Source organism: Malaya genurostris, chromosome 2 (genome assembly GCF_030247185.1).
Source record: "Malaya genurostris strain Urasoe2022 chromosome 2, Malgen_1.1, whole genome shotgun sequence".
NCBI lineage: Eukaryota > Metazoa > Arthropoda > Insecta > Diptera > Culicidae > Malaya > Malaya genurostris.
Window position 1 is genome coordinate 172,562,911 of NC_080571.1, and position 19,912 is coordinate 172,582,822.

At 35.2% G+C, this 19,912-nt stretch overlaps 1 protein-coding gene and 1 long non-coding RNA gene across 10 annotated transcripts in view; one reads left to right on the forward strand and one right to left on the reverse strand.

The window, feature by feature from the left end:
- The window catches only part of LOC131427388 (calcineurin-binding protein cabin-1-like), a 1,620,795-nt gene that overhangs the window by 1,489,172 nt on the left and 111,711 nt on the right, over positions 1 to 19,912 (forward strand). The gene's annotated exons all lie outside the window — the stretch shown is intronic.
- On the reverse strand, positions 10,614 to 12,417 carry LOC131427398 (uncharacterized). Its single transcript, XR_009229266.1, has 3 exons — positions 12,288 to 12,417; positions 12,038 to 12,173; positions 10,614 to 10,733 (listed from the first exon to the last, which is right to left on the reverse strand). It is a non-coding gene; the product is annotated as an uncharacterized LOC131427398 (long non-coding RNA).

Below are 19,912 nucleotides of genomic sequence, written 5' to 3' on the forward strand. Positions count from 1 at the left end.
CTTTTCACGATAACACTACAGTGGGTGTATGCTTCTTGTGCTATATGTTTTGTTCACGCAATATTCTTCTCCCACTTGCTACCATCAGGCTATGTGCTTACAAATTCGATATTTACTTCTATTTATCACTATTTAGAAACTGTTAACATGCTTTCTGTCAATCATATTTTGCGAATTCTCTTCTTTGTAACGGTATTGTACCCGAATTAATATCACTTAAAAACGATCGTTAACACGAGAACTCGGACGAGACGGACTAACTTATCTACGGGTCGACTCCCGAGACAAACGGCTATTTACCGCGCACTCTTTAAAACTTAACTGACTAACCGACTACTTAATAACGACTCATTAATTTGTCTACGGGCCGGCGCCCGAGACTAACGGCTATTTACGCTTTAAAACTGAACTAACTCCTAACTCTTCCCAACTATTGGTTTTTAAGCTCCTAAGATTTACTTTAGGTAAAGCCCGAAGATTTTAGTTCAAGCCGAGCTTGTGATTCTAAGTAGAAAGTTCATCCGACTTTCTTCCGAAGTTCTACCGAAAGCCGAGACCACTGTCACTATGCCAAAGGCAGTGACCAGTGTCCGTGAAAAAAATAGCTTTGTTTTTACAACATTGCTGCGCTGACTAATGCTCGGAACTGTCTATGGTTTTATAACAAAGTTGCGATGACTAATGCTCGAAAATGTGCACGCTTCTATAACAAATTTTATACCTGAAGGTTGCGGCTACGCTGATATGAGAGTTTCCTTCACAATTTCCTACTTTTTCTACAATACTAGCAAATTCGAAGGAAAATTTGCTAAGGGCGCTGCACCTGCAATTGGAATCAGAATTTATTTATTTTGTTCATCGGTGATGAAGTGAGCATTTCGTTGGTTAAAGTCACCGTATATGTGTAACTTAACTTTTCTGGTTCCATATTCGACATAATTTTTTCTACGGTTTGAAAGAATAACTCGAAAGTTGTTTTGTTAGCATTTTTAGGGGGAAAATACACAGAAGCAAAAATATATTTTTGTCCTGATATAAATACTTTCGTCCAAACATCTTCAAATTCTTTGTGTTTATTTGTTTCAATTTTGTCGAGTGAAAAAAAAAGTACGGGTGTGTAATGTCAGAAGCATAACTGGATGTCGTGAATACGAATAAAACCGACATGATTTCTTTACACTTTCGAATTCGAATTGATTGGTGATCGATTGTGTGAATAGCGAAACTTTCCCCCTTTTCACTACTAAACTTTGAAACGATTTTTGACGTCGATTATCTCATTTCGGATTTGCATATTTCATTGAAAGTAACTATCAAGATGCTGTACAGTATTCATTTCTGCCTTTTAGAAGGACCAAATTGTGGAATTCTCTACATGGGCAAAATTCCTATTCTTGAAATGAGCAAAACGAGTCATAATTTGGGGAAATAATATATTTCGGATCTCCAGCGATTATGTAATAATTCCTTTCCTTAAGATTTCCATGAACAATTCACATGAAAACGGGGACAGAGGGTAACCAGCACCTTGCAATTGTTTGTAAAATTCGCCTCTGAATTTGAAGTAGTTTACATCCATAAAAAGGCGAGTTAGGTTCCGGTAAGCTCTAACTTGGCTTTTCCATAAATTGTTGCTATGTTGTTGAAGTAACCAATCTTCTAATTAATTGATATGATCTTATGATAATACACCATGATTAAAATTTCTCGGATCATGATCCATTCGGACTGATTTCTATGAAATTTAAATGTAACGTACTAGAAGTTGTTGGGTATAACTTCAGGCGAGTTTCTGCTACGATGGTAATTTTTGCAACATAAATTCAGACGTTATGTGTGATTTTTGCAACGATGGCCATTTTTGCAATATAAATTCAGTGAAAAGCACGACGAACTTGTTTTAAAATGAAAATATTGTTTTTGAAAAACGACAACGCAAGAGATAACGTGTTTACTTGCGTTCATTACTTCAGTTTTGATTTTGTGTTTCACTTAAACGAACTGCATGAAAAAACATTAGTGAATCAAACCTCTTAAAAAGAAACTCTATGTCGAATTCTTGCAAAAAAATCGTCTTATTCATAATTTTTAGTCGCATCAATATAGCTTGTGTTGTTATATCTATGAAACAAATTAATCAAAGTGGTTGCACAAAATATTTTTAAGATTTTCGTTAGATGGTGTTACAAATTCACAATCGAATTAAACGCTAGCTCTCGGAATATTATTCAAGCAACAACGATCACATCAAATATGTAAGAATACATTCGAACAAAATGTAACATTGATGTTTGCCAAATGAAAAGCATAGCCGTGCTTAGTCTCTTATGATGTCAATTTTCGGTTCATTATCTTGATTTTTATGTTATGTTCAATTCTCTATCAGCCGGTGGATAAAACAACACGATTTTTAAATAACATGCTTCAGGACCAAGTAAACATTGTCAGAAGGTTTTGCTTTTCAATGTCTGCTTTTTGCTTTACCATTAATCTATTAATCTATCACATCACTTGATGCAGAGGGTTCAAAGTTATATCCGGGTAGAAAATTAGAGTTACGAGCTTTGAAAGAAAGGCATTCTTCAAGTAACGCATTTTCGAACCATGATTTATTTTCGTGGGAGAAGAGTTATTGCTCATGATTTCATGATAAGTCGAAATGATTATTTCCATGATTTTCTAATCATAACAGCAGTAACGGATTCCTTTCCGTGTACGATATTTAGCACAGTTCGGAACATTAATCTCGAACGATTTTCGCACAGCGAAGAGTGCACGAAGCAAATCAAATTATTTTGGATTTTTACTAAACTGATGAGTTTTACCTTCGATTTGCAGGAGTTGCATGATACAATGGAGCCAGTGGTACTCAACCGTGGTTCTTGGAGGAATGTGGATGGAAGCAATGCAAAGGTTCTTGTCTTTCATTGTGGCATGGCATGCGACAACTTCAATACCTGTTGTCAAGGGGAAGTTATTAGATAGAAGAAATAGCACTTTTTGATCCCCAACAGTACTATAAGTCTGTAAGGATCATTTTGATCAAGTTGAATAATGTTGAAATCGTGGAAGTTTAGTGATATATCAGAGGTTTCACACAATGCAAATGCGTCACATTTCAGATTGTTTACTAGAAACTTGAAAGGTTCTATTTTTGGGATGATACTTCTACAATTCCACTGTAAAGCAGTGATTAAATCCGTGAATGACATAGCCAGCAAAGGATACGATCGCTGAAAGAAGAGGCCATTTTGCAGTTAACTGCTTCAAAAATGTTTTAACTGTAGGAATGAAAGCCATTAATAGTCTTCTAAGACGTTCAGTAATATTGAAGATAGTCAGATTGGATAGTTCACAATATCAGAAAATTTAACAAAGCTAGTATCTAGTAAACTTGATCTACAGGGACTTTTGGGGGTCCTGAAATCCCAGGAAGTGGTGGAAATTCTTGCTCAGAATTTAATTTTCCGAGCCTGGACCTGGAGTATTTCTCCGGTTTTCTGCGATCACTTCCAGTATTTTTAATTTTCTGAGACCTACCAGAAGACACCTTCGAACCCTTATTAAGGAGCTTATGAGGAGATTTATTTCTTCTCTTTCTGGAACTAAGAGGAACAGCCGAAGATATACCTTCGGTCATCAGCATCGCTCTCGTCAGTTGACAAACAAGCGTATAGATTTTTTGGAGGCGTAGCACTCTTCAATATGTCCGAAATTGGGGACGCAGTTTGTACGCGGGACAATCAGAGAGGTCATGCGGCTCCTCCTTGCAGTAGAGACATTTTTCAATGGCTCCACCGCAGGAGTTATCCGCATGACTCCCACCACACTTAATACAACGGGATTTATTGCAACAATGGGATGCTGGTTGTCCCAATTGTTTGCAATTGGGGCAGTTCATGACCCGCGGCACAAAAAGACGAGTAGGTATACGGTCCAGGAGGACGCAGTTAGGCAACGCCGAGCCAGCGAAAGTCACCCGATACGAATCTAACGGGATATACGACTTACTCCCTCGTCAGCGAAAGGTTGCTTGCAATCCAATATCTTAATACTCTTGAGTAGGGGGTTTTTAAAATCGCCAACCCCATGCTCAAGAACGTCTACGCAAGCCAGACTCGGATCAGTGATCACGCCGTCTATCTCGAATTCGCGAGCTGGAACATATACGCGATATTCCCGCGTGAAGAGCTCACATTGAACGTTTCGTTAGCCGGTTTAGCATTGGTTAATAAGACACTAAGCTTGCTTGTGTGCACTTTTTTAATCTTTTGTATTGTAAAATATCGCATGGGCAGATCTTTCGACAATCTAAGTATGTTCAATTTTGTTCCATTCGATTTGGTCCGGCCGGAAGTTCAAGTTCATTGGGATAATTTTTAATGCAGGATTTATTGCCATCAGATGATTCCATTTCGTGATCTGGAGGGAGGACAGGTAAATTTGAGTCTTTATTCATGACACAGAAATGTGTCCGTGGGGTAAAGATTGGAGGACAACGGTTTCTTGCAATCTCTCGCTGCACTGTCATAAACAATGTAGTTGTGCATGTGTGCAAAAAAGCACATAAAACCAATCCACTGTCCACTCGAAGCGTTCGATCACTATTCAAAGTCTTTAGAATTTCAATACACTAGCACATGAAACTGCCTAACAGCATTGTTTCTACTGTTTTGTGTTGGTCTGGTGCACTAGCTCAAAGAAACAGAAGATTAATCTTTAATTGACCTTGAAGTGGATTAGCACGGATTAACACACAACTCACAACTGCTCTACCAAATTAGCAACCGAACAGTGCGACGGTCGCGTAAGGAAAGACAAGAGAAGATAATGATTCCATTTTTTATAGTCCAAGTATAACAATATTTAGATAAAAAACTGCCCAAGAGATTTGAGTATGCTACTTTTGATAAATACTTTTTAAACTTTCGTAATTTTCCATAACTAATTGCGAGAAAATGGAAATATCAAATCATTCTGCAGATCCAATATTAATTTTGAAAATCAAATCATGCTGAATTCAAACCGGAAGCGTCCATACTATCCGTCCCATAAACATAACACAAACTTAGGACTTATAATTAATTCTTCGACTAATTTAGCGTATAAAGAGATTTACAATTATTTATATGAAATCGTAAAATTAATGAGCAATTCCAGAAATGCTTAGCAGATCATCAGACTCGACCTTCTCCGATTTGGATGAAACTTTGCACATGGATTCAGTATGCAAACCATAAGTTTTGAACCGATGGAGAGATCAATCCGACTCTCGACTGATTTTTGAAAAGGGCGTATGTATTTTTGCATTTCACAAAAATTGCCTTTTTCAAATCGTTGTAACTCGGAAACCGTTAATTGTACAAAAATGGCGTTCAAGAAGAAGTTGTCGATTGGGCACTTTAAAAAACATATACACTGAAAAAAAAATTTGATTTTTTTTCTCAATAATTACAAAATAATCCAAAAAAGTTAAATAAAAAAAATCAGGATTTTAATTTTTTTTTTGATAATTTTTATTTTAAAGCTGTTATTAAAACCTACAGATTGATGGCTTTCCCATCCGTGCCATTTGAAAAATGAAGAAATTACAGCTAAAACAGTTTACGGGTGCATGCAAATTATCAAGTTCTTCTCGTTGTAATTCGGAAACCTTTCATCGTACAAAAATGGCGTCCAGGAAAAAGTTGTAGGGAATCAGTAGGGCACCCTAAAAAAATATACACTGAAAAAAATATTTGATTTTTTTCTCAATAATTTCAAAATGAAACAAAACAATTAAATTAAAAAAAATCAGTGTGTCGATTTTTTTTTGAAAATTTTTAATTTAAAGCTCTTACATTTTACAGATATGTTCGAAATTTCAAGTTATCGTTGAAAGATAATCATTTAAACAGTAGAACTAATGTAACTACGTCAAAACGAATAAACACATGTAGAATCAAAGAGGTGTACCAGTTGACTACCTACTGTTTACAACCAACGTACGTACCGGCGAATTGCTTAGGGGCTGTGCATAAAAGACGTCACGCCGAAAGGGGGAGGGGGGTGTTTCACAAAACATGACCTTTTGTGACAGGGGGAAGGGGGGTGGGTTGTTGAAATATGACTTCCAATATTTTCAATGAGCGCATTTTTGAAATACCTAATTATATTACTGCTTTGCCCTATTTCCTGAAAAAATCTTCACAATAAACGTTTACATTCTATAAGGAAACGTGTATTTGTTGATGTAATAGCTACTTCTTGTAAATTCGGTAATGAATGATGTAGGAAATCAATTCTTTTGTGATCAGCAAAAGTGGGGTCGCAGTGAAATTTCATGCTTCTTGATGTATTGAAAATTCATTCATCAATACCATGTTGGCGGAGTAATATCAATAAAACCAGCAAACAACATTAACATATACGTTGTGATTATCAATAATTATAACGATAAGGAAAACATGTTCAATCATAAAGCATGTCATGCAGCTGATAAATTTACCCTGTTTATTGCAAACCAATTATTAAAAACCAAACATCTCAATGACAGAAAATACCATTATTTAGTTCGAAATAAGAGTTTAAATATCAAAAATTATTTCAAAGTCTGCCTGAGAAAACAGCAACAAAATTTAAAATTCTACCATTGTAACTTCAAAGCAAGAGCAAAACATTTATAGAAGACGTATTTTTCAGTAATTTTATTCTCTAGCTATGAGAATAGTATATCATAAGAATTTCTCTTATCTTGTTCTGATGCAGTATATTCAATTGTATTCAATTTGAAAAGGGAACCACTGGATCAATTGTACTTAATGAAATTGGTATGCCTCATCAATAACGAAATAAGATATAATAACAAATCTTGATGCTAAATAGATATTGTCTAATCTATCAAGAAGATTCCTTCGATTAAAGATCAAGAAATGCTATGACAGCACAGGAACATCAAGACAAGATATGATAGTAATATTTGTCATTATTTTGATTTCGTTTACTATTCACATCTACCCGGTAGGAGTGCAAGTTTTTCTAGGGCAATTTAAACGCGTCTTTCAAACGCAGCGCCTGCTGTGTGCTCAAACTCTGTGCTCCTGTTACTTCCATAAATTAAATTGATGCCAAAATCGTTTTATTTTATTGCGAATGAAACAACGGTTGCGAAATCGAACACGGGATGCAACAAACGAGAATATATGTTGAAACTACGTAAAACGCAACGTAACGAAACCGGTATTTTCCCCAACTCTATTGAGTGTTAAAAGAGCATTTCCTAAAGATACAAAATTGACTATGTTCCATGATTTTGGAAAAGTCTAATTGACACGCGTAATCCTTAGTTATAAATTCCTGTAGGATTGCTGTTACTAATTCTTACAACCCTCATCGGGGGATCAACAATTTCAGACGTAGATCATGTCATGTCTTATCTTGATCATGCATGATTTTCCTCCACCAAGATCAAAGCTGATCGAACCATCCAATGATTGAACTTACATGAATCAAGAATCATTTTGGCTCAAAATCACGACCGATTTTGTGTGACGGAAGATCCGTACCGATTTTGATCGATGTGATATAAATATCACTGTTCACTGATCAGAAGTGATCTTTATTGGGAAAGATCACAAGCGATCTATTTCGGCAGTGCTCTCGATTAGATGAGGTTTTGAACTTTATCTTCTCAGCCCTGTATGCTACACTAAGGAAATAATAATTCTTAGCTAAAGCTAAATTATATAATTAATATTGATAAAATAATTTCGATGGTTTTGTAGTTTTAGAGATATTTTTTAATCTAATGACAGCATGTAGTAAATCGATTTCTCCCTCATATTTGTATGGTTTGTCATACAGATTGAGTAAGTATTGAGATAAATTTTATTTATTTTGAATTCGTGACATGTGACATAGGGGGAGGGGGGGGTGTTGAGTCAAAAATTACCAAAAAAGCGTGACGTCTTTTATGGACAGCCCCTTACCTAAATTGTACCTGTTTCACATATAAATAGCTGTGCATCGTAGAACAGATATCAGTTTATAACAAATCTCTTTCGAAACAGTTACAATACTACAATATGGTTTTCCCAAAGTGTTGTAAACCTTTTCCTGGTTTTGTGTGTTCCGGAAAATTTTCCAATTAACAGAAACCATAATTGGAAAATTAGAAACTCAAAAGTGCAAGGTTAAATTGAATACCACGTTAAGCATTTGTGTTCGCTGTCGCAGGCGGGCTTATAAAGAAAGTCATACGATCGTAATGTAATAATTGTAGATATAGCAAGCAAATAAACAATTCTTGGAACTATAAAAAAATGGTGTTATAATTAAATATCCAATTATCTCAAGAACAGCTATTTTTAGAAGAAAGGATATCCGAATTACAACGAGAAGAACTTGATCATTTGCATACACCCGTAAACTGTTTTAGCTGTAACTTCTTCATTTTTCATAAGGCACGGATGGGATAGTCATCAATCTGTAAGTTTTAATAACAGCTTTAAAATAAAAGTTATCAAAAAAAATTAAAACCCTGATTTTTTTTTATTTAACTTTTTCGGAATACTTTGTAATTATTGAGAAAAAAATCAATTTTTTTTCAGTGTATATATAGTGTATGAATTGCAAAAATACATACGCCCCCAGTCAGTCGTGAGTCGGATTGACCTTTCCATCGGTTCAAAACTTATGGTTTGCCATATTGAAGCCATGTGCGAAGTTTCATCCAAATCGGAGAAGGTCGATTCTGATTTCGTCACTTTTTCGTCTACTCATTCCTGGAATTACTCTAATAACTTTTATATTCCTATTTCATTCAATTACAACCAATAAATGTTTTGCTGAGAGCCTGCACCTTATCAGCACGACCTTAAAATGAAAAAGGATCAGCCTGTACGCGTTAATCTAAAGAAAATAAAATCATTCATAATCTACCTATCGTTGCGATAATGCCTTTCTCTTGCCATTTGAATAGTCTCAAAATTTATATTATTATATCGTTTATTGTCTCAAAATTTCATTTATGATATTATACCTGTAGTGAGTCATTGCGAAAAAAAATATTCGAGTGTTTCAGTACCAACGAAGATACTGCCATTTGAAAATACCAATCCGAGTGTTTTTGAGGATTGGTAGTCGGAATGTAATGTAAGGAATGAAAAACTGCTCAAGTTCGAGCAAGTCGCGCTGCGGTACGCTCCGCGCGTGCGGGTCGTGTTTGAAAAAAATCCATGACCAGATTCAACGTCTATGGATGCACAGGATTTGATAAACTTAGGCAAAGGCCCAGATTATATCAAAAACTTAAACATTTACCAGGACAATGAGATTACGTGTCTATCAGAACTAATAGTGGGCACCAAACCAGTTCAGAAACGCCTGTTGCTTTCAAGTCTTAGAGTTTCAACGATTCCAATCGGTCAGTAAGCACCAAATTTCATTCATTGTATACTTATCAATACTTCAAGTTGTCATAATGTATGTGTTTGTACAATACATGAAAATGTTGACTTTATGCTTCACAGCCTCAAAAAGTATTCCTTTTAAATTGATTGCAAAGCGTATTTGAAAAAAAAACTGCATAATTCACCGACACGAACAAAGGATTGCTGTCTCCGCAAATGCGAGAAATGCCTAACCTCTTCAAATCTTGAGGAAAGCTTGTTAGAGCAACTTGGCTGTGAGGCTAAGGCTGTGAAGCATAAAGTTAACATTTTCATGAATTGTACAAACACACACATTATGACAACCTGAAGTATTGAGAAGTTTACAACGGTTCGCGAATGTGCTGAACGAGACTTGGTGTTCACTAACCTATTAGAATCGTTGAAAAGTTTCCAAGATTTGAAAGCAAAAGCCGTTTCTGAACTAGTTCACGCCCACTATCAGTTCTGATAGGTACACTGAGCTAAATTTTCTTTTTCACATTATATGATATTCTAATGATTTTGCACTATTAGCATTTCCAATAATAGTTACAAGATTTGTTCAACATCATGTCAAATATATGAGATAATCTTATGAAACATAAAACTCTTCTTAACGTTATTTTCACAAGATTTCCATATAACGAATGAAATTTCCAGTCTGAGTCAAATTTATTGGCGCGTCTTATAACCATTACTAGATATCCGCACAACATACATTGGAACAATCTATGAAGCGCATATTATATTCACTTCGAATTTATTTATATAGGTTCATATATACCATATGACTAGTTTTATAAAATTTATATATATATATATATATATATATATATATATATATATATATATATATATATATATATATATATATATATATATATATATATATATATATATATATATATACATATATATATATATATATATATATATATATATATATATATATATATATATATATATATATATATATATATATATATATATATATATATATATATATATATATATATATATATATATATATATATATATATATATATATATATATATATATATATATATATATATATATATATATATATATATATATATATATATATATATATATATATATATATATATATATATATATATATATATATATATATATATATATATATATATATATATATATATATATATACTTTCTATGGAGGTCATGCGAATAGCAGATAATTGCCAACTACTACTTTTCTTTGAGGATTCAAGCTGTACTAGTATTCCATTCGGTAAGGGAGCACCTCATGATATTTGCGAAAGAGAAGTGAGATTCCGAGACTGAAAATAAAAAAATTAGTCTTACTAGACAGATAGAGTAATGAAATGTACCGGATATATATTTCATGGTCCGTTAACGCATATCCTTGAACGAAGTTGGATGAGCTGTCTTGTCAGCGATTTAAAATTACATTGAGATGCGAAACTTCCTGAAAAAATGGTCTGGAGCAGTTGATGAATATCGAGGACACAACTATTCACGACTTTCATCGGATTTCCATATGAATTATATGGGATATTTTTATAACTTTCATTATGATAACGTCCATTTAGATTTGACGTACACATTAAATAAAGATTATAAGTTTCCATATAATTTCTATGAATTATATTCTGCGTATGATTCATATGACAAATCTAATGAATATAAATAAGATTTTCATTTCAGTGTAGGTAATCCTGACACAGTGCCGCAGTGAGGCTGAGGCGAGTAAAGGCTCACTTTGGGCGCCAACTTTCAGGGGCGCCACAACATCATCACTTTTATTCATTATCATATAGTTGGCTATTGGATTCATGGAAGAGAATACAGCCTAACATAAAATAAAATTTAAATTGGAACTTCAATGGACTTATTGAAATGATAAAAAAGTTTCATGTAGGGAAGGTCACGACAAGCAAGAATGTCGCGAACTGGGACATTGGATAGTCTACCTTGGGTATGCAAGGAATTTATTAGTTGAGATCTGACATCACGATACTCCATGCATGTCCAAACGACATGATCAATATCGCGATAACCTTCTCCACAAGCACTATGATTATTCTCGGAAAGTCCAGTTCGAAGGAGATGTGCATCTAACGTGTAGTGATTTGACATGAGTCTGGACATCACACGAATGAAATCCCTACACACATCCAGTCCCCTGAATCATGTATTTGTCGATATTTTAGGAATGATTGAGTGCATCCACCGACCGAGATCATCTCTATCCCAAGAAGCTTACCAGCTGGAAAGTTGAAAGCAATCAGTCTCTCATAAATTTCACCCTAAATAGCACCACGTTTGGCTAAAATATCGTCTCTTCCATTGCCTGGAATGGAGCAATGAGCCGCGACCCAAACTTTAGTGATTTGATAATTATTATTCAATATGACGTTCAGGTACTGTTTTATTTTGCCCAAGAAAAACGTTCCATTTTTGCCAGCAGCAGTTGAGCAAATGGCTATATAAACAGATGCAGGTTCTTGAAGCCTAAATGAAGCCGAAACATTATTGTTGAATATACCAAACCCAGTAGCCTCTTCAATTCGTGATCCGTCCGTGTAAAATATTTTCTCAGTGTCAATATGCCTGAACTTACTTGTAAATATTTTTGGGATTTCCATCGAGCTTAGGTGTTCCGGGGGTCCATGCACTTCGCGCTTTATGGATGTGTCGAAAAATAAAGTTGAGTCAGGGACATTTAGGAGGCTGTCACACTACATAGTACTGTAAACCTAATACATTTCGAATATCATATTAGTATGTTGGTATTCGTTAGTTAATCTAAAAACTATTTTTATTAAGCGATTTTCTATTATAAATTACAGTGTCAATATGCCTGAACTTACTTGTAAATATTTTTGGGATTTCCATCGAGCTTAGGTGTTCCGGGGTTCCACGCACTTCGCGCTTTATGGATGTGTCGAAAAATAAAGTTGAATCAGAGACATTTAGGAGGCTGTCACACTACATAGTACTGTAAACCTAATACATTTCGAATATCATATTAGTATGTTGGTATTCAATAATTTATCTAAAAACTATTTTTATTAAGCGATTTTCTATTATAAATTACATAAAATAAAATATATTTATTTTGTACATGATCCTATAACTATTTCAGATTTGTTTGTATCGGTTCATCACTTTTTTTCATTATCTTATAGTTGGCTATTGGATAAACTCATGGAAGAGAATACAGCCTAACATAAAATAAAATTTAAATTGGAACTTCAATGGACTTAATGAAATGATAAAAAAGTTTCATGTAGGGAAGGTCACGACAAGCAAGAATGTCGCGAACTGGGACATTGGATAGTCTACCTTGGGTATGCAAGGAATTTATTAGTTGAGATCTGACATCACGATACTCCATGCATGTCCAAACGACATGATCAATATCGCGATAACCTTCTCCACAAGCACTATGATTATTCTCGGAAAGTCCAGTTCGAAGAAGATGTGCATCTAACGTGTAGTGATTTGACATGAGTCTGGACATCACACGAATAAAATCCCTACACACATCCAGTCCCCTGAACCATGTATTTGTCGATATTTTAGGAATGATTGAGTGCATCCACCGACCGAGATCATCTCTATCCCAAGAAGCTTACCAGCTGGAAAGTTGAAAGCAATCGGTCTCTCATAAATTTCACCCTAAATAGCACCACGTTTGGCTAAAATATCGTCTCTTCCATTGCCTGGAATGGAGCAATGAGCCGCGACCCAAACTTTAGTGATTTGATTATTATTATTCAATATGACGTTCAGGTACTGTTTTATTTTGCCCAAGGAAAACGCTCCATTTTTGCCAGCAGCAGTTGAGCGAATGGCTATATAAACAGATGCAGGTTCTTGAAGCCTAAATGAAGCCGAAACATTATTGTTGAATATACCAAACCCAGTAGCCTCTTCAATTCGTGATCCGTCCGTGTAAAATATTTTCTCAGTGTCAATATGCCTGAACTTACTTGTAAATATTTTTGGGATTTCCATCGAGCGTAGGTGTTCCGGGGTTCCACGCACTTCGCGCTTTATGGATGTGTCGAAAAATAAAGTTGAATCAGGGACATTTAGGAGGCTGTCACGGATAGGAATATAGCTTGAAGGGTCGATTTCCTGTAACATATGGTTAAAATATTCTGTCATGAATCTTTATTGAGATTGAAGCTCAACTAGCCATTCAAAGTTATTAATAACCAGGGGATTCAGTACCTCACATCTTATTAGCAGTCGCGATGAAAGCTCCCAATAACGATCTTTCAATGGAAGAACTCCCGCCAGAACTTCAAGACTCATTGTATGTGTCGAATGCATGCAGCCTAAAGCAATTCGCAAACAACGATACTGAATTCGCTACAATTTGATAATATGAGAGTTTGCAGCGGAACGAAAGCAAACGCATCCATATTCCATCACTGAAAATATCGTTGTCTGAAACAATTTTATTAGATCTTCCGGATGAGCACCCCACTAAGATCCTGTTATTGTTCGAAGAAAATTTACTTTTTGTTGGCATTTTGTTATCAGATACCTAATGTGTCCTCCCCACGTGCATTATGAATCAACCACACCCCGAGGTATTTGAAAGTCAAAATCTGCGCAATATTTCTTTGCATCATATGAAGTTGAAGCTGAGCGGAATGTTGCCAAATCGCCATGTGAAAAATATATGCATTTATCTGACAAAAGGTTGTGCAAATAATTATTTATAATCGCTGGAAGTCCATGTTTATGGAGCTTGTCTTAAAGAATATCAATAGAAACTGAATCAAATGCTCCTTTAATGTCTAAAAATACAGATGCCATTAGTTGTTTTTGAGCGAAGACAATTTGGATGTCAGACGAAAGTAATGCAAGGCAATCATTCGTTCCTTTATTTCTACGGAAGCCAAACTGAGTATCTGACAACAAACCGTTCGTCTCGACCCAAGTATCGAGACGTTGAAGAATAATTTTTCGAACAATTTTCTGATATGAGTTGTGATTGGAAACTGGTTTACCCCGGCTTTTGCATGGCGATAACTTTCACTTGCCTCCAGTCAGAAGGGACAATATTTTGCTCAAGAAACTAGTTGAACAATTCCAACAAACGTCTTTTTGCAAGGTCTTGTAGATTCTCCACCAAGTTGAATTTAATTCTGTCCAATTCAGATGATGATTGGTAAATGATCGCTACCGTGTAAATCAGGAAATACTCTCCAGGTGCAATCTCGTCGAATTGAAGTCGATCAAAGAGATAAAGATATTTTGACAGTCTTTTGGCATCGTTTTCTGCTATCTTTCTCTACCGTCGTTGTGGTCACCACTGAACTTGGTGTGCTGCATGTTCCTGACCTCAGGTATAGTGTTATTGCTCTTGGTGGCGATCAAATGTAATCCTAGCAGTGTAGTACCTCACGATATATGTCGTCTCTTTCGATCCTACGCAGCGTTCAAATTCTGGTACCTGGTAGATCAACACTGGGTTGCTTTAGCACCTCTGTGCCTATGAACCCCTTCGTCTTCGCACCTTTATGCGATGGCACTTCTGTGACTCGTCACTTCTTTGCGCTCGCACCTCTGTGTCTCTACACCTCTGTGCGTTTGAACGGGATGGCCTTCGTTGCTAGCTTTCCAGTCGGCAGAAGCTCCGAATATTGCCTTGGCTATTAGCACCAACAGTTTTAACTACCTGCAGCCGTTAGTTCACGAGCAGTATAATCGAAACACAACCTCTTCGCTTGAATGATTTTTATTGAATGATATCTTTAACTGAACGTTATAAAAGAGGAACCGTGTTCGAGAACCGATCATTTCTTCTTGTGCGTTGGATGGAAGCAGACGTAAGGGCGAGAAGACGCATTCAAGCAGTTTGGCATCATTTTGCACTGCGAGTGGAAATCCGAAATGAAACAATCGACGTCAAAATTTTATATGTGCCTATATGTGTAGCCGTTGAAACCGTCCATTTGTGTAAAAGCTACAAACGAAATCACGTAAAAAGAAGCCTCTTAAGAAAAACTGATTCAGTTTAGCATCATTTGCCCCTGCGAGCGGATGTGTTGCGCTTTGTTCGCAAAGCTGGTTTCAATTCAAACCACAGCGATTGCGTCAGACAGCAGAGCTACTGGTCGTTTGCATTGGAGAGAAAGAAAACGAAAAGTGGACATTGTGCGAAAATCGTTCGGGAAAAACGTTCCGAAATGTGCTAAATATTGTAGAGAATTCCACAATTTGGTCCTTCTAAAAGGCAGAAATGAATCCTGCACAGCATCTCGTTTGTCTCTTTCAATGAAATATGGAAACCCAAAATGTGGTAATCGACGTCAAAATTCTATAATTACCTTTATGGGTGGTTGTTGGAACAGCCAATTTGTGGAAAAGGTATACACCAAATCACGTAAAAAGTTTCACAATTCACACAATCGATCAACTATCAATTCGAATTCGAAAGTATAAAGAAATCGTATCAGTTTTATTCGTATTCACGACATCCAGTTATATCTCTGACATTACACACCCTTACTTTTTTTATGAGTACTCAACTATTCTGGAAATTGCAAAGCTTGCGCTCATACAAAAGCATTTTTAACAGATTTGAATCAGAAAATTTCAAAAAGTCTACTGCATTTTTCAAAGAATCATTGCAGTAAGATTGATAAGAGTGTATTGAATATTATACGTGTGATTTGTATGATGCGATTACGGTACTTTATAGCATCTGATATATAACTGTACCGCATTGACGCAACTAAGTATCCGGGTTTTTGGTTCTTTTGGTTTCTAAATTGATGGAATGCATTGCATTCGTTTCTCATCCAATGTGGTAGTCAGAAGGGTTCATCGTTTTTCCTGGAATGAAAGAATCATTTCGTTATTGGCCCTAAATTATTTTTTGGGTGCCGAATTTACTTCTGCTCATTTAAATTGCAAATCGTTCTGCATTCTTTCGAAAAAGCAGGATGGTGTCGCTTTTGTAAAATCTTTAAATCCTCTTGGAGTTGAAGGTTTCGTTAAATGTGTATTGTGGCACCTATAGATCGTTCAGCATCCTTTCGGGGCGACTTCTTTTTGTTTTGTACTGTTTTTCCACCCCTCCCAATTAACATTTCCTTTACATGTTCCTTTTATCCTTACCTTCGCATCAGGAAAACGACGAGAAGCCACGGCAAGGCACAAATCTACAAATAACTAGGGGAGCGTGCCACTTTTGCCAATAAGTTCTGTTTCTTAAGTCTGAAAACATTATGGAATTGGTGAAAATTTGTCATACAATAAGTTTACAGCCATTAAGAATACATAACATAATACATTTTTTTTACTTTTCTGCTCATTAACACTCCTAATACCAAGCCTAAAAAAGTTACGTGGAGCACCAAGTCTCAAAAAAAGCTGCAACGGTAACTTTGAGCTATCATAGCTCAGTTGTTACTTGACCAATTTCGATAAATTTTACACCCTCGAATTTTGTGAAGTTTGTAGATCATTTTGAGTATATCATCATTGACGATCGTTTAGGAAAAACTAATGAAAATCTGAATTTTTCCCGTTCCAAGTTTTTTTTACAAGCTCAAAATGTGCATTATCTGCATTCATGCGGCACCTGCATCGCGAATCGGATATTGAGAACTTCAACTTTACCGAGTCATAACATTGTTGTTAGTCATCCGATCTTCAAAATTTGTTCACCATTTTAAAGGTACTACTTCCAAAAATAAAATGCACTGAAAAAACGAAAAATAGAGTTGACTACCCAAAGTTATAATGAAAACTGTAGATAGATGACCAAAGAAAAGGTGAGACTTTTTACAATGATCGTAAATATCTCGAAATTCAAAGCGATAATATATATATTATTACATATCATTCGATTGCTAGTGATACCAGCTACAATTTCCGCTCATCTTACAATCTAAAGAAAACATTAAAAAATCGTTGAATTTATAAATATGAATTTTTCATTTTTTTCACATGTTTGTATATAACTCAAAAATTAAAGCGATAACATGTAGTTTTTTTGATTCAGAATATTGGAATCATTACCAGAAACAATGTATTGATGACCAAAATTATGTATCCGTTCAAAGAATCTCAAGAAATTTGGTATAAATACAGAGAATTTCTATTATTGGGAAATTTTGCCAAATAAAATCAAATCAAAACTTTTAAATTTTATGACATATATTTTTTTATTATTTTAGTTGGAAATTTATTATGAACAAAATTTACAAAAAATACTGAAACTTGGATTTTACTGAATATTTAAAAAAATTTAGTGAATAACCTAAAACTCTGAAAATAGTTATATTTTTGTACTGGACAAACGATCTAAACAATTTTTATGCACAAGCCAAACGCAATTGATAACTACTAACATTCTGATTTTGTTTTAGGTTTGCCGTAGAATCTCAAAAAATATGTAAAAGATCGAAAATTTTAAAATTTCCGAGTTAAATTGCATTGCACAGTGGTCCGGATCCACAATTTAGGGGGACAAAAACATTTGTGGCTTAACCTTATACTTTAGAACTATGATGTCTTCAAAACAAATGATCAGTGAAGATAAGTCATATGTCGATGTACATGGTATTAGGGTGGCTCTTATTATTAAGGTGATCCAAAACTTATTTTCCGGATGTGTTGAGATAGAGGACTGCATTCCTCGGCAAAATTGTAGATAAACTTATATCGAGCAGCTTTGCTGAGGACACCATAGTAGTATCTCCAACGGTTTTATTGTTACAGCTATTTTTAAAGAACAACTTAAGGTGTTCCTCACAAAATCAGATTTTTTGCTCTAGCATTTATATTTTTCTCTTTTCGTATTAGGGGCTGTCATAAAAGACTTCACGCCGCAAGGGGAAGGGGGCGTTTCACAAAATGTGACCTTTTGTGACAGGGTGAAGCGGGGAGGGTTGTTGGAATGTGACGTCCAATATTTTCAATGAGCGCATTTTTGAAATACCTAATTATATCACTGGTTTGCCTATTTCCCGAAAAAATCTGCACAATAAACGTTTACATTCTATAGGAAAACGTGGATTTGTTGATGTGAAAGCTTCTTTTTGTAAATTCGAGGAATGAATGATGCAGGAAATCATTTCTGTTGTGATCAGTAAAAGTGCACGATGGGGCGAGTAAATTAGCGAAATTCATAAAATTTGCCTCATATAATTAAAAAGAAAGATGCCTTCATACGGTTTAACTTATGTTATGCACTGACGATTTTAGTCAATGTATATGAGTTTAGGAGCACAAATCGCTTGGAATTATGGAATTTGTAACTTTCGGAAATCTAATGATAGGTAGTAAGCAGATGTGGATAATAACCACACAAAGAATAAAAGAATTTCAAAAAGTTTGTTTGGTAGGTCGCATCGAAATTTCTTGCTTCTTGATGTATTTAAAATTTATTCACCAAAATCATGTTGGCGGAGTAATATCAATAAAATCAGCAAATAATATTAACATATATGCTTTGATTATCAATAATTGAAATGATAAGAAAAACATCTTCAATCATACAGCATGTCATGCAGCTGATAAATTTACCCTCTTTAGCTTGAATATCATACACAGAAGTAACAGCCCGGGTAGAAGTGATTTGCAAACCAATTATTAAACATCTCAATGGTAGATAACATTATTTAGTTTGAAATAAGAGTTAAAATATCAAAAACCATTGATTTTGTCTAATATATCAAGATTCCTTCGATGAAATATCAAGAAAATATGCAGTATTGCTATGACAGCACAGGAACATCAAGACAAGATATGTTGGTAAAATTTGTTATTATTTTGATTTTTGTTCACTATTCACATCTACTCTGGAGGAGTGCAGGTTTGGCTATGGCAATTCAAACGCGCCTGCTGTGTGCTCAAACCTTGTGCTCCTGTTACTTCAAAAAGCGTTTTTTTAGTTTAATCAAAATAGTGCCTCATCATAAACATCATCATCAGCATCAACCAGCTGGAAGTAAAACAAAGTCTTTATCGCTCTGATCACTATGTGGTGTGAAATATATTTTTAAACTAATTTTGCATTGAGCATTGCTATTGCGTATAGAATGCTGTCAAATTAACATTATCAATGTGATTACAATCCAAACTTATTATTACCATAAAACTTTCATCTAGCATTTATTTCTCTTATCCTGTATTCATTTTATTGCGAATGAAACAACGATTGTAAAATCGAACATGGGATGCATCAAACGAGAATATATGTTGAAACTAGGAAACGAGGAGTGGTAGTCAGAAGTTCCTTCTTTTCCCGCAAGGATATCCACAAAGCTACCTGGAGATCACCAAAAAACCGAAAATATTTCTCGGACATCAACAATGTTCGCACCTACCGCAGTGCGAATATAGATTCGGATCACTACTTGGTTGCTGTATGCATGCGCTCAAAACTTTCGACGGTGGCTACCAAACGCCGAAGCCGAACGTCGCGCGGCTCCGGGATGCTCGAGTAGCTCAAGATTACGCG